This window comes from Macrotis lagotis, chromosome 5 (assembly GCF_037893015.1).
Source record: "Macrotis lagotis isolate mMagLag1 chromosome 5, bilby.v1.9.chrom.fasta, whole genome shotgun sequence".
NCBI lineage: Eukaryota > Metazoa > Chordata > Mammalia > Peramelemorphia > Peramelidae > Macrotis > Macrotis lagotis.
Window position 1 is genome coordinate 142939943 of NC_133662.1, and position 14945 is coordinate 142954887.

Genomic DNA, 14945 nt, shown 5'->3' on the forward strand with positions numbered 1-14945 from the left:
AAGGGCAATAAAAATGTGTGTTCCTTTTGATCTAGCAATACTACTACTGGGTCTATACCCTGAAAAGATCATAAATAAGGGTAAAAACATCACTTGTACAAAAATATTCATAGCAGTCCTGTTTGTGGTGGCAAAGAATTGGAAATTAAGTGAATGTCCATCAATTGGAGAATGGCTAAACAAATAGATCCAGAAGAACATTGTACACCCTAACAGCAACATGAGGGTGATGATCAACTTTAATAGACTTGCTCCTTTCATCAATGCAACAATCAGGGAAAATTTTGGGGTATCTATGATGGAGAATACCATCTGTATCCAAAGAAAGAATTGTGGAGTTCAAACAAAAGCCAAAGACTATTACCTTTAATCTTTTTAAAAAAGTTATTTTATTATGTAATTTTGTTATCTCTTTTGTTTCCTTAAGAATATGATTTCTCTCTCAATACTTTCAACTTTGATTAGTGGGTATCATGGGAACAATGTAAAGACTATCGGGGAAGGAAGTGGGGGAAGGAAGTAAGATTAGAGGAAAATTGTAAAATTCAAAATATAATTTTAAAAATATAGCTTAAAAATGGAGTTAGAGGTGAGACATAGATCATGTATGCCTCATCAAAGCTCCCTGCTACTATCATATATAGTCATGAATCAACCCAGGACTGGCAGTGCTTGGGGTAAAGATTCATATCCCTGTTACATGTAGAGTAGGGAAACCCAAAGCTGATTTTCTAACTGGAAAAGCTTGTAGTACAAATACTACTTTTGAATCTGGTTTCTGAACATCTTTCAATTGTTATTCTTTCAATTGTCATTCAAAGAAAACAAAATTTACAGTAATTATAAACACTAATTACCATATAAAATAATTCTGACTGATCAACATTTCTTTTTTTTTGTGGGGAGGGTTGGCAAGGCAATGGGGTTGTGACTTGCCCAAGGCCACACAGCTACGAAATTATTAAGTGTCTGAGACCAGATTTGAACTCAAATATTCCTGACTCCAGGGCCAGTGCCCCATCCACTGCACCACCTAGCCACCCTATCTGACCAACATTTCAAAGAAAAATGAAATATACAAAATATTATTTAAATGAAAAGTAATACAAATATTATATATTTGTGATTCATTTAATTTTAGGGGCCAGTATTCTCTTATAGCATATTATTGCTATATATACTTTCCTTTGAACTACCATTAAAACACAGAGATGTAACCTCACGAGAGGAGGATGAATGAAAATTATAAAATAGTTTTAAGATTAATGACTTGAGTTGTATTAAATTCTGTATAGAAAAACCCATGTGTAATCAATAACACAAATTCTGCCAAATTCTACAAAGAACATTTCTAATGACAGAGTGGATAGTAATGAGCTTCTCTGAGTAATATAGTGGATCTAATGTATTGTTCATCTGATCTTTTCTTTATGCTCACAAATGCTTGCCAAGAATAACTGAAGTTCCTCTTTATGTTAGTAGTATATGCATTGTAATCAGCAAGTTTCCAGTGACAAATTGAGCATTGATTAATGCTAAAAAACTGAGCAAGCCAAAAACCAATGGATTTAAATTTATATTAGGAGGAAAATATTTTACTTCACATGGAATATTTTGTGGATGAATGGATGTTATATTTCTCCTTTCCTTTAAATAATACAATCCACTGAGCATGTAATAAGAATCTGAAAATTATAAATAAACAAATAAAAAGAATTTGCAAAACTTTGTCCTAGAATGTGAGGTTATCATGGCAAAACTAAACAAAACATTCCCTAACCCTGATAATTTCAAAATAAGGAAGAGTAATAACTGAGGCACAGGAAACATTTAAAGAGATGGACTGTAAATTGAATTTTGAGGGATGACAATGATTCAAAAATAAAGAAGTGATGAAGGAATGTTTTCTAGGTTTGAGGACTGCAGGGTCTCAGAGGGAGGAGAACAAGATATGAGTTTGGTTGGGGGGAAATAGCCAGTTTGGCTAAAATTTCACTTGTGCCAAAGAGTACTATATATATATATATATATATATATATATATATATATATATATATATATATATATATATATATATATATATATGCATTATATGTATATAATATATATGTGTATCACATGTCCTATTTTGATATTTTGTTTAAAATGCACTTAGATAACCTGGTTGTAGTAGACATTTTCATGAAACATTTAGATAGTTGAAGTATGAAGCTACTAGAATAGCCTGCCTACACTTAATATGGTGTCAAGCACAGAGTAGGCACCTATGCTTATGTACTAATTTGAAGACAGCTTTGTGACCTGTTACTTGAACTCAACAATGATTATCCTCTCTTGAGTAGGCACCCTATCTGTAGTCTGATCTCAATATCACTTTTGCTTCTCCCTCCATTGAAACTTAAATAAAAATTCTCTGTCATGCTGCCTTCCCTCAAAGTCACAGTTATATTTCACCAAACCTTCCCCTCCTCTTCTATATATTCTTTTCCTTTTGAATAAAGTAAATAATTGCCAGCAGAAAATTTTAGAGCCAGAAGAACCCACACTCTTTTAATTCTAATTAAATTAAAGGAAAAAAATGTGTTAAACACACATATGACCCTGGGCAAGTCACTTAATACTGTTCGCCTCAGTTTTCTCAACTGTAAAATGAGCTGGAGAAGGAAATGTAAACCACTCCAGTATCTTTGCCAAAATTACCCCACACTGGATCACATAGAGTTGGATATGACTAAAAAAGAAATTAAACAGAGGGACACATACACAGATATATAAGTAATTCTGTGCATATATATACATTTCTTTGTAATGTAGTAAATGACTGTTTTTAGAAAAACTACAAATATCAAAGTAGCAAATGTCATTAAATACAGTATGTCCTAATTTCTAAATGATAAATATGCTTAGAATGCGGTTTTTAATGCATGTAAAAATTTAGTATGTAACATATGTAAATATATATTTTACAACTAAAGGATCATGACTATAAATTAATTTTCTTTGCTGTCTATAATAATGCCATACAAATAATAAATAATGATTTGTGCTGAATATATATGCATATATTCATATATGTGTAAACATACAGGTATAAAAACATGATATTTCAAATCTTAGTGAAATATTGATATAGGTATATAATCACTACATATCTGCATGCATATTAAGACATTGATAGCAATATATCTATATTTATAAACATACCATGTCCTAAAAGACTTATTGAAACTAAATATAATAGTTTAACACTACACTAAGACATTTGGAAAATCATATATATGTGAGTATATGCACATATACATGTACGTATAAATATATATTCATATATGTAAATATGAAAATGTTATTTGTTAGTAAGCATCTACCTAGTTTTCTTTTTTTGTAAACAGAAGTTAGTTGTTAAAGATGGCATCTAGCAGATCCCTTTCAGCTATTAACTTCTATAACTTTGATCATCTGAATTAAAACTCAATTTACATTATTTTAAACATCATCTGTTCAAATAAATTTTCTATTCTTTGTAGATTCATCATTCACCTGTCATTTCTCTGAATTTATATAGTGTATATTTACATTTCATAATTGAAGAAAAGACTCAACCTAATGGCACTATTTCACACTTGCAATTAAGATGTGAGGTTTTATTCAAGCTAATGAATTATTTTTCTTAATAGAAGAATTATCAATAAAACTAATGAATGAATATAATTGCTTAATTCTGCCTGTTATCCCTACTAATTCCTTATCTTGTAAGGAAAAACCTTAGTATTAATAGAAAAAAGGGACTGAAGATAAACATTCCTTTTGTAGAGAGCTGTTTTTCTTTTAACACACACACAAAACACACACACACACACACACACACACACACACACACACACACACCACCACCCCAGCCTTTTTGGTTATATCTTTATGGTGTTACTTTCGATCATTTATCCAAAATTTATTGTAACCTGGTTACTTTTGGGGGTGATAAATTTTTATAGTGGCTTGTATCATTTTCAAGAGTTCCCTAATTGATTTAAAGGTTTGGAATGGGGGAGGATTATGAGCACATTTTCATGAGGTAGGCCTTTTAAAAACACTAATGAGCATAATAACTAGGTCATTACTGCATCTGCTCTACTTTCCTTCAGTTTTCTGTACTTTCAAAACACTGCCAGTACCTATAAAATTAAGAGGAAAGTGTTTGCAGAACTCAGAGGAACATCTTGCTGAGGGCCAATTCCAGCTGGGTTTTGGATGTTTCAATGCATATGTTTCATATTTTAGAGCCTGTGTGACATTTGTAACTGTAATGAAACTGGCTTATTTTTGTGTTGTTACTCTAACAAATAGGGCATGTATTCCTGTGAAGTATGAGTATTTTGGCCACATATGTTGGATGTAGCCTTAGAAGCCTCCTGAATTTGACACTCTCAAGTGATCTGGATAATGAAACATTAAATATGTATAATACTGATGACTTCTCCAGAAAATTTGTATCCTTAAGGAATAATGATGAATTAATGTAATATTTTTGTTTAATATCTTGCTTTTTTATTTCCATTCTTTTGTGTTTTTATGAAGACATTTTGGCAGCTAAGTGGCATAGTGAATAAAGTTCTGAATCTGGAGTTATGAAGATGAATTCAATGTCATCCTCATATATTTAACTAAGATATGTTACATAGGACAAGTCACTTAACCACTAACTCAGTTTTCACAAATGAAAAATTGGTGTAATAAAACCACCTACCAACAAGATTTATGTGAAGATCAAATGAAATAATATTTAGAAATCACTTTGATAATTGCATACAGTAAATATAATAATAATAATAATGATAATGATAATAATAAGAATATAAATAATAAGAATAATAGATTTGGAATAATAATTGATGGAAGATTTACAAACATCTTCTTCGTTCAATAAATTCAAATTTAATAAGGTTTCTTGAACATTTCACAACCTCAGCTTCCTTATATCACATCTAACATACTGGCCCACCCCCATCCCCCTGCTTCTGTCTTCTCTTGGTCTTTGTCTTTCTCTCAAAATTTGCATATATAGCATATGTGTGTAAAGAGATATCAATTCTCTTTCTTTTCTTTCTTCTTTTTTTCTTTTTATTTCTTTCTTCTTCCTTCCTCCCTCCATTCCTTTCTTTTCTTTTTCTCTGCTTTTCTTTCCTCTTTCTTTCTTCCTTCCTTTCTTTCTTTCTTTCTTTCTTTCTTTCTTTCTTTCTTTCTTTCTTTCTTTCTTTCTTTCTTTCTTTCTTTCTTTCTTTCTTTCTTTCTTCCTTCCTTCCTTCCTTCCTTCCTTCCTTCCTTCCTTCCTTCCTTCCTTCCTTCTTTCTTTCCCTCTTTCCCTTCCTTCCTCCCTCCCCTCCCCTCCCCTCCCCTCCCCTCCCCTCCCTTCCCTTCCTCTCCTGTCCCCTCCCCTCTTCTCCCTCTCCTCTCCTTTCTCCTTTCTCCTTTCCTCTCCTCTTTCCTGTAATGCCAAAACTTAGCATAATGCCTGACACATAATAAGCATTTAATAAATGCTAATTAATGGCCTAAAGATGCTGGAACTAATGTTCAAAATTCCCTTTCTACTCCAATATCCTGTGATTCTATAATGACAGCTATGTAGAGATATCTGAGTACTGAGAAATGTAGGAGAGGAAAAAGTACTGAGAAAAGGCTTCATAGAAGGTGTGAGTTTTAAGCGGAGTTTTATAGGATCATGATCCATGGAGTGACAATGCTCAAAGTTTGGGAATTGAGTTGGAGAAGACTATGTGGGGTGGATTATAAATAAGTTTATTTATCTTGAGTGTAACATCAGTCAGGGAGCAAGGGAAGATGGGATGCTTGGCAGAACAGTTAAGTCCTTAAAGCATTTTATCAAGGATCTGATTTTGTTATTGGTGAATGCTGGGAAATGTCACTGAAAACACTGATAGAAAATGGGGGTTTATGGTTCCAATAAGCAATGTACAGTTAGATTCTTATTAATGTGAGTAATATAACCCCCATATTTGCATATTCTCATAATTATAGCTTCTCATAGTGCAAATTTTAAAATGGGACTACTTCATAGAATTCATTATTTTTTCTCTATTAGGACTTAATTGAACCTGTTTATGAATTTTTGACTCATATTTTAAAATTTTATTTTACTATGACTTTTACATGGTTGGCTTTTTAGCCACCAGTTCTCTTTCTGGAGATCTTATACATAATCATTCTATATTGGTATAGTTTGCTCTTTAACCAAAATGAAATTCTCAAAGCTCTCTAATTCCATTCCTTTATCAAAACCCATTTTCTTTTGTCCTCCATCTCTATAAATCTTCTCCATCAAGTAACTAAGGATTTTAACAGATTTTATAAATGTATTTTTCTTCTTTCAACTGGATAAGAATAAAAATGTTCATCCTATGCCCTGCTTTCCAGTCTAAATAGATGTGTCCACCCATCTTTGAGCAAGAGAGACAAAGAGAGATAGAAAGAGGCAGAGACACAGAAAGACAAAGACAGAAAAAGAGAGGCAGAGACAGAGAGATAGAGACACAGAAACAGAGACACAGAGATGCAGAGAGACAGATACACAGAAACACAGAGAGACAGAGGCAGAGACAGAGAGAGACAGAGACAGAGATAGAAACAGACACAGAAAGACAGATACAGAGAAAAAAGACAGAGAGACATATATACAGAGAGAGAGAGAGAGAGAGAGAGAGAAGAGACCTTCCCTTTATACCAGGTCTATCAATGTAGTATAGAAGTTAGAAGGTTAATTCCTTAAGTACAGATATATATATATATATATATATATATATATATATATATATATATACACATATATGTATATACATATATGTATATATATGTGTGTGTACATATATATATATATATATATAGCTAAATATGTAGTCTTAAGCTTAGAACTAGAAGAATCTTAGAGTATTTTAATCCAATTTGATCTAATTTAATATTTAAGAAAACTGAGACCCAAAGAGAAGTTAAATGATTTGTCAGAGGAGTTCACATAGGAGATAGATGGCTTAGAGAAGATTCCAGTTAGAGGTAAAGAAAAGCTTGGTGATGCTTCATTATTTTGTTAGAAGAACCAAGTTTTATTTTTTATCAAATAAAGTCCTTCCTAACTAGTTGTACATGCACACATTTTCATACACATACACACATATATGTATATGTTGTGCCAAGTAAATGTAAACATCTAAGAAAGGTCTTTTCAAATTTTCTTAATGACAATCTAAAACTAGTTGTTGGTCATGTATAATGCACATGCAATGGAATTTATTTCCTTTATGACCTGTACTTAAAACTACTACTACTACTACTACTACTACTACTACTACTACTATTACTACTACTACCACTATTACCACTAGTACTACTACTACTACTACTACCACTATTACCACTACTACTACTACTACTACTGCTACCACTATTACCACTACTATTACTACTACTACTACCACTATTACCACTACTACTACCCACTACTACTACTACTACTACTACCACTACTACTACTACTACCACTACTACTGCTAATACTACTACTACTACTACTACTACTACTACTACTACTACTACTACTACTATTACAACTATCCCCTGAAAGAACAAAGATCACATCAATCAACCAAATGATTTCAATTGTGAGTTGAATAATTATGTTTATTAAAGTGAGGGGTTAAAATGATTGTTCAGATGAAGCAGTTTAGCTCCAGTCTTGCCTTAATCCCTTTTGGCTATTTCTTCAGTGTGTGTACACAGCACTCATTTTTCTGGCATTTAATCTTGGAAAAATTTAACTGGAAACACTACCACTTAAATATTTTAATTTGAAAATTATTTTTAAGTAAGTCTCCCCTCACCCACACTTCCCAGACCCCACTCCTGCAAACTTTAGCTGGAAGATATTAGTTCTGTTAGACCTTTATTTGCTTGAATAATTGAAATCTAAAATGATGAATATTTGAATATTAGGGAAAAAAGAAACAAGGGATAAATAGGACTCTAAGACAATAATCTTTTATAGCTAAAAATAAAACTATACTGAATGAAGTCTAAAGACTAGAAAACCTTCCATGGAACTACATTGCTCTTCCCTCTACTTCCCCATACCTTCACTATCCCAGCAGGCATTGCACTTGCAATCATTATAACCAAGAAAAAAGCATAAGGGATACCAAAGATATTTATATAAGGAATACCAAAGATATTTATAGAAAGAGAGGAGGGAAGAGGGGAATTTAGCTATCTATGAGGATAGTAAGAGAAGACAGGAAATAGAAGCAGTTAGTCAGGAATCATGAACTAATTGAAGTACATAATGCATGTGTGATTGCTTTGATTTTCTTTATGTCAACATATTCTAAAATGGAAATGACAACCTCTCTCTGCGGCCCAAATACAAGTGAAGTTGAAAGAAAAGTAAAAGTTGAAAAGGTACAGTTTTGTCATCTTAGTGCTAGTATGTATGAATGAGACATAATAAATTGGATGAGTGAATATTTTTACTGAGCCTTGATTTATGTAGGCTTCTTTTTCTTAAAAGCTTAAGGTTCTGTTAGAAAAATGAATTTGCAAGACTGCCAGCAGTAACTCTATAAGATACTGCTGAATAAGACTGTGAAGTTAAGCAGAGTAGTCTTTGCACATTGTCCTGATTTCACTTTAATATATCAATAATTATTAAAAATATATTGGGAATTAATAACAAAACTTATCCACAATTACATCGTTTACTGAGTGTAAAAGCTAGAAATATTTAGTATAGTAATATAGTATACGACAGAGGAAGGAGAAAAATTGAAGTGGGATAATGAAGAGCTATGCAGAAATTGTCTCTCAGAATTTTCATTCATCACAGCATCCCTATGGGTAAAGTATTGATAGTTTTAAAATATAATATTAATTATCTTTTATTGTATTTTATTTATTTTGTTAAATATTTCCCAATTACATTTTATTCTGGCCTGAGCCTCCAGATATGCATTTGACACCTCTTATCTGGATCCATCCTTCTCCTTTTACAAATAAGGAAAATGAGTCCTGGGAGGTGGTTAAGTGGCATGTCCAAGGTCACTTTAATAGTATGTGACAGAGTCTGGGATTCAAACTCAAGATCCCTTGACTCTCCATTGCCTCATTTTAATATTCTCCTTCCTCTTTCAATAAATTGATAGTCAGTGGTTTCTCTCAGTACCCAGAGACCCCCCAAAGGAGACCTGAGCTACTTAAATAGCTTTCTGAGAGGGAATGCCCCTGATAACCATGATTAGTGGACAATTAATGAGGTATTTGGCGCCTTCTGCTGAGGATTCAGCTTGATCGTGAGACACAGCAGCCTCCAACAATCTGGACAGAGGAATCCATCTCTACCCAAACCTTTATGGCTAGGTCTCTCCCTCATGAGCTGGGTGACCCTAAATTCCAAAGGGAGAAGTAAAAGGACAGGAATTCACTGCCTGTGGTTAGTACTTGCCCATTCTGGATTCTGTCTATACTCTAAATGGAAGTTAGATCTCCATTCAACTTTGATGTTCATGGTTCTTGAGAGTTAAGAATAAATTCATATCCTTCAGAGATCAACTGAATTTTACAGGAACTGGTACTTGAAAGAAAATAGTAGAAAAGCCTGATTCATAATTTGATAATTAATAATTAATATAATATACTCAATAATAATTTCTCTCAAAATACTTATGTATAGACAGACTTCTGTCTCTGAGTTTGAAACCATTGGTCCTGATGACTTCTAAGATCCTGTTCAGATTTAGGGGTGATTCTACAGTATCAAAACTTCTTTGTGCAAATTAACGAAACCATTCAGTCCTCAGTTTCCTTTGATATAAAATTATAGGGTTGCTTGAGATGACCTTTAAGGTCCCCTTTTTCGAACTCTAAAATTTCCAATTGATTTTTTAAAATATTTATGTCTTCCTTAATGAGATTTTTAAGTCCTTTAAGGACAAGAACTGCTTTTTTATATATACCTTTTCTTATTCCCAACATCTGGAACACAATAACCCAAGAGATGTTCTTGTTTTTCATTATTGTAAATTATATTGGCAATGGTGGTGACTAATTTTGAATATTGGAGGCTACAGTGGATCTTTTTTGCATTCCCACTATCTGAATAACTCTTTGCTTAGCTCCAGAAATGAAACAACTCCTTGCTGGGGTGGTGTGTACTGAATGTCCTGAGCTAGAGATAGTTTACTGGCAACTTGAACTGGCAAAGTTGCAGTTCAGATTCTGAAATACAGATTTCTCTAGAGCTACTTGTGTCTTTTCTGTAATCTTTCTAATGGTGCGTTTCAATCATCTGCATTCATTACTTCTTTTGAAACCAGTTCTGATACTCACTAGATGTGGGTTTTTTTTGAAGTATCACAAGTTTTCTTTGAATAGGCTTTCTCATCTGTAAAATAAAAGGTTGAAGAAATCACTTGACTTTAATTTCCCTTCTGATTTTCTTAATATTTTGTGATTTCAAAACAAAGATATTGTCTTTACTGGACTAAATTTTGGACTAAATGTTTTATAATGGGGATTACAGAAAGAGAAAAAAGTTATATTTCCATATGAAAATTGCAGCAAAGGGAAGATATATATATATATATATATATATATATATATATACACACACATATATATAGTAGATTTTGCTATATATAAAATGGTGAAATATCAAAGTGAACTCAAAAGTATAATTGATTTGCTTAATTTTGTTTATTATGTGTGTCTCTTGAGAATGATTACCATAGTGGTTCCTTTTTTGCCTTCAACAACTATTATGTGCCTACCACATATGTGGTGATTCATCAAGTAGTTTATCTTGTTTTTATTTTTACTGATATCTTTTATTTTTATATTACCTTTGAAAATTTATCATTCTTTCCTCCATAGCTATAAAAAAGAAAAAGAAAAAAGAAAGAAGGAGGAAAGCATTTCAATCAAACTAAGCAACAAAACAACTGACAATATATGGAATTTTCCATCCGTCTAGTCCCCCAACTCTGCTGAGATGGATGGAAAATGTATTTTTCTCCTTTCTTCTTCTGTCCAAACTTGGATATTTTAATTATTCAATTTTTCACTATGGAATTTTTATCTTTTTACTTCTTTTCTAAAAATTTATATTGTTGTATCACTTTTTGTGTCTTCCTAAGCTTTTCTGAATTTTTCTTATTCATCTGTATTTGTTTTTAATAAATACTGTGATATTAGATGATTTAATAGATGTAACATTACTGTGGGTACTCCTTCCTCTGGCACAATTAGAAACTCACCAAACTTAATCTTATAGCAAAATTTTATTAACCACCTTTATTTATTTTCATATTTTATGGGTTTAGTACTAAAGAGGTCCTCTCATTCCTCAGTTTCTCTGTGCAACCAGGCAATTCTCTTTTCCAAGAACATTCATCCTTAATCATAGGATCATGGCATGACAGACCTAGGGCTAGAAGGCAACTCGGAGGTTCAGCTCCCTTATTTTACAGAAGAGATTGTAGACTTTGAGAATTTACAGGACTTTCCCAAATCACACATATGTATCTTCTTACTCCACAGTCAGTGCAGTCATTCCACTGTTTTTGTAATTTCTGCAATTATTCACATATTATTTTATGATCATCAGTGAAAATAATTTTAATTGATGATCAAAATATTTAATTGATATTTTTTAATCGATGATCTCGAATTTCTGACAAATATTATAATTTCCCTGTTTTTCTACATATGACTGCTATAGAGGTTATCTGTGGTGGACAGAGTCAGCTGTGTTTTATGTTCCTAGGTCAGTTAACTGTTCCCATATAATTACAAATTAAATATGAATATGCTGTACTTGTAGAGTCATAGAATTCCAGAGTTAGAAAATTCAGTTCTTTATATTTGTAAATGAGGAAACTCAGGTCACGAAAGTCAAAAACTTCTTAAAAGTTGCACTAGTATCTTCTAATATAAGCTCTGTCTTCTGACTCTTCACATTCCTGTACTCTTCCTCTATTAATTGTGGTCTTCATTTGAACAGATTACTTCTAAATAAAATATTTTCCTCTAGGAAATAAGTCCTCTTTCCCATCACTGATTTATTGGGTTCTTAATAGTTTAATTCAGAAGATTTATTCAAATGTTGCTTTTAAAACTCTGTACTTTTGCCATTTTGGAGTATGTGAACAGTACATGCTAAAAAGTATTTTATATCTGACTCCCCCCCCCCCCAGCTCCCAAGAGAAGGTGCCTCTGTTTAAATTAGACCATTACACAAGGTCAGATTTAGCTGTGTTTGTGAGTTCCTTCTCTGTAAGCTCAGCTGAAATTTGGCTCCATGCCCAAGGCTTCCTCATTTGACATCATATCACACATGTTGCAAGATTATGAAACATTATAACTCATAATTTATGATGTCAGAGTTTTGATCATCAGACATGTAAATATATAGATGCATACACATATGCAAACATGAACTGCAATTAGAAATAAATTGTGAATATAATAGATCAATGGGAAAGAGAAATTTATTTTTAAGCAATATTAAATATCTATATTTTTCTATAATTTTGCTTCTTTTGACATGAAAACTCACATTCAAATAATAATGAAGACAAAATTGAATAATATACAAAACAGAGAATTCAATGAAAATTATGCTTAACATAATTGTAGTTATATTTGTAGATTTATATCTATGTTGACATAAGGAAACCTATTTACCCTAGTCAGACTACTTTCATTAATAATTATATTTTAAATATTTCTGGATACTTTTACAATTTTGATCCATTTTTATAAGTAAAATATTAGAACTTAAACATGGTTTATTTGCACATGAAATCTTAAATCATCATAAAATAACTGGATTTGACAGGGATACTCACTAGTTACCATATTTTAAAAAATAGATATTTCATGTATTTAATCCAAATTTCCAATCATTCTAAAAAGTGAGGATTGATTTATATATAAGAAAAACATTTTTATTATTTTTGTAGTGGGGCATTTACTGCATGCACAGTAAGTGTTATAAGAAAAACAAATACACAATTGGGACATTGTGTTTAAATTATCTTCTGTCATGTACTATATAAGCCCACAATAGATTGAAATATATTTAAGTCACCATCTGGGAAAAAGCAAAAGCTGTTCCAGAATCCAGTCTATGATGAATGTAAGTCCAAGGTTCATTAGTAGTCTCCTAGCACGTCTCCATATCCTGAATCATTTCTTCAATAGTATGAAAGAATTCCAACATCCGAACTTGTATCCCAGAGGTTTTCAATGTTTTCAATAGATCACGGCATTACTTTGGACTTCATAAAGAGCCAAATCAATGAAGTTAAAATTTATTACATTTAGATTTTCTTGTGGTCTACAGAGATTAAATTCAGGCCTACTACCTCTTCTAAGAATTTCAAGAGTCTTGCATATATTGTGCCAAAATCATACTGGAAATGGATATCTTAAAGTAAAAACATATTCCTTTATCTTCAATGACTATTGCATTATTTTTAATACACATTTTGGACATTTATCCATAGGTCTTAAAGTGTTTTTTATCAATAAGTACATTTTATTTTTTATCCCCTTTACATGACAGACTCAGAAGGACATAGATTTAAAGCACTTAAAAATAGTAGATCAGAGATAGTATCAAAGAATGACCCCAGGGAGACCAACTGCTCTAAACTCTTATACTTCTTTCTGTAATTCTACATTGAATTTTATGTTTTCATTGTTTTAACTAAAGAAAAATATCTCTGTCTCTCTCCCTCTCTCAATCTGTCTTTGGTTCCATCTCTGTCTCAGTTTCTCTGTCTCTATCCCTCCATCTTTGTCTCTCTGTCTCTGTGCATAACACACACACACACACACACACACACACAAAGACAAACATAGTCAGAAGGAGTAGTCCATAGATCCATAGAATACTTGGAATCTGGAAGACTTGAGTTTGAGTCTTGCCTCAATTCATTTGCCTATCTTGTGACTCTTGGCATGTTAACTGTTCTTAGCCTCAGTTTCCTCCTATGTAAATATAATAGAATCTATCCTCATTCTTTTGAGAATCAAATGAGATAATGATATGAAGCATATTGTAAACTTAATATTACAATATAAAATTTTTTATTATTAATACTTTGGAAAAACCTAACAAATGAAATTATATATTTGGAAGAACAAAATGTTTCAATAAGATATCAGATCCTAAAGGACATTACGTTTATTGTTACTTACAAAATATTTATATATAATTTTAAGAACAAGCACATTCCTTTTTTCCAGAACTTTTAGATTAAGACTATTTTCCGAAGCCAATTTTTGTTATATATTTAATGTCAAATTTATATTTGCATCATATTAGAGTTACAGATTATTATTAGATATTATATCATATATTTATGTTTATAAATTTATATTATATTTTTATTTTAAAATAAGATAAAAAGTGCTAACCAATAAGCAAAGAATATAAATATAGTAAATATTGAAGTTGAAATTTCTAGACCATGGGATTTAATTAATTTTTTAACTTCTATCTCCCTATTCCTCTTAAAAAAATACAACAAAGATTTCAGGAATCCAAATAAGTGCCATTGCCTCTCATACCCAAAACTGCAGTTTCTTAGAACAACAAACTTGCAATATTTTTCTATGTTATGGAAAAATAGTCAATGGATAAATATGGTATTTATCTGAACTTTTAGAACACCTACAACATTTGCTTTTAATCTAAATATTGCAATATATTAAATTTTAATTAGAACTGATAAAGTGTTTCTTATGGTGATGAACTGATTGCAAGATATTTTCTTTCAAAAAAATAGATACTGAGATTTCAATGGACCAAAAGTGTCCTTTTTAAAGCATTTATAACTTGTTATATAATTATATTGAAGTATAAGAGGTATGCCTTTCCTGTC

The 14945-nt window shown here is 31.7% G+C and overlaps 1 protein-coding gene across 10 annotated transcripts in view; it reads left to right on the forward strand.

The window, feature by feature from the left end:
* EYA4 (EYA transcriptional coactivator and phosphatase 4) overlaps positions 1-14945 on the forward strand; it is a 368182-nt gene that overhangs the window by 90970 nt on the left and 262267 nt on the right. The window lies entirely within an intron of this gene.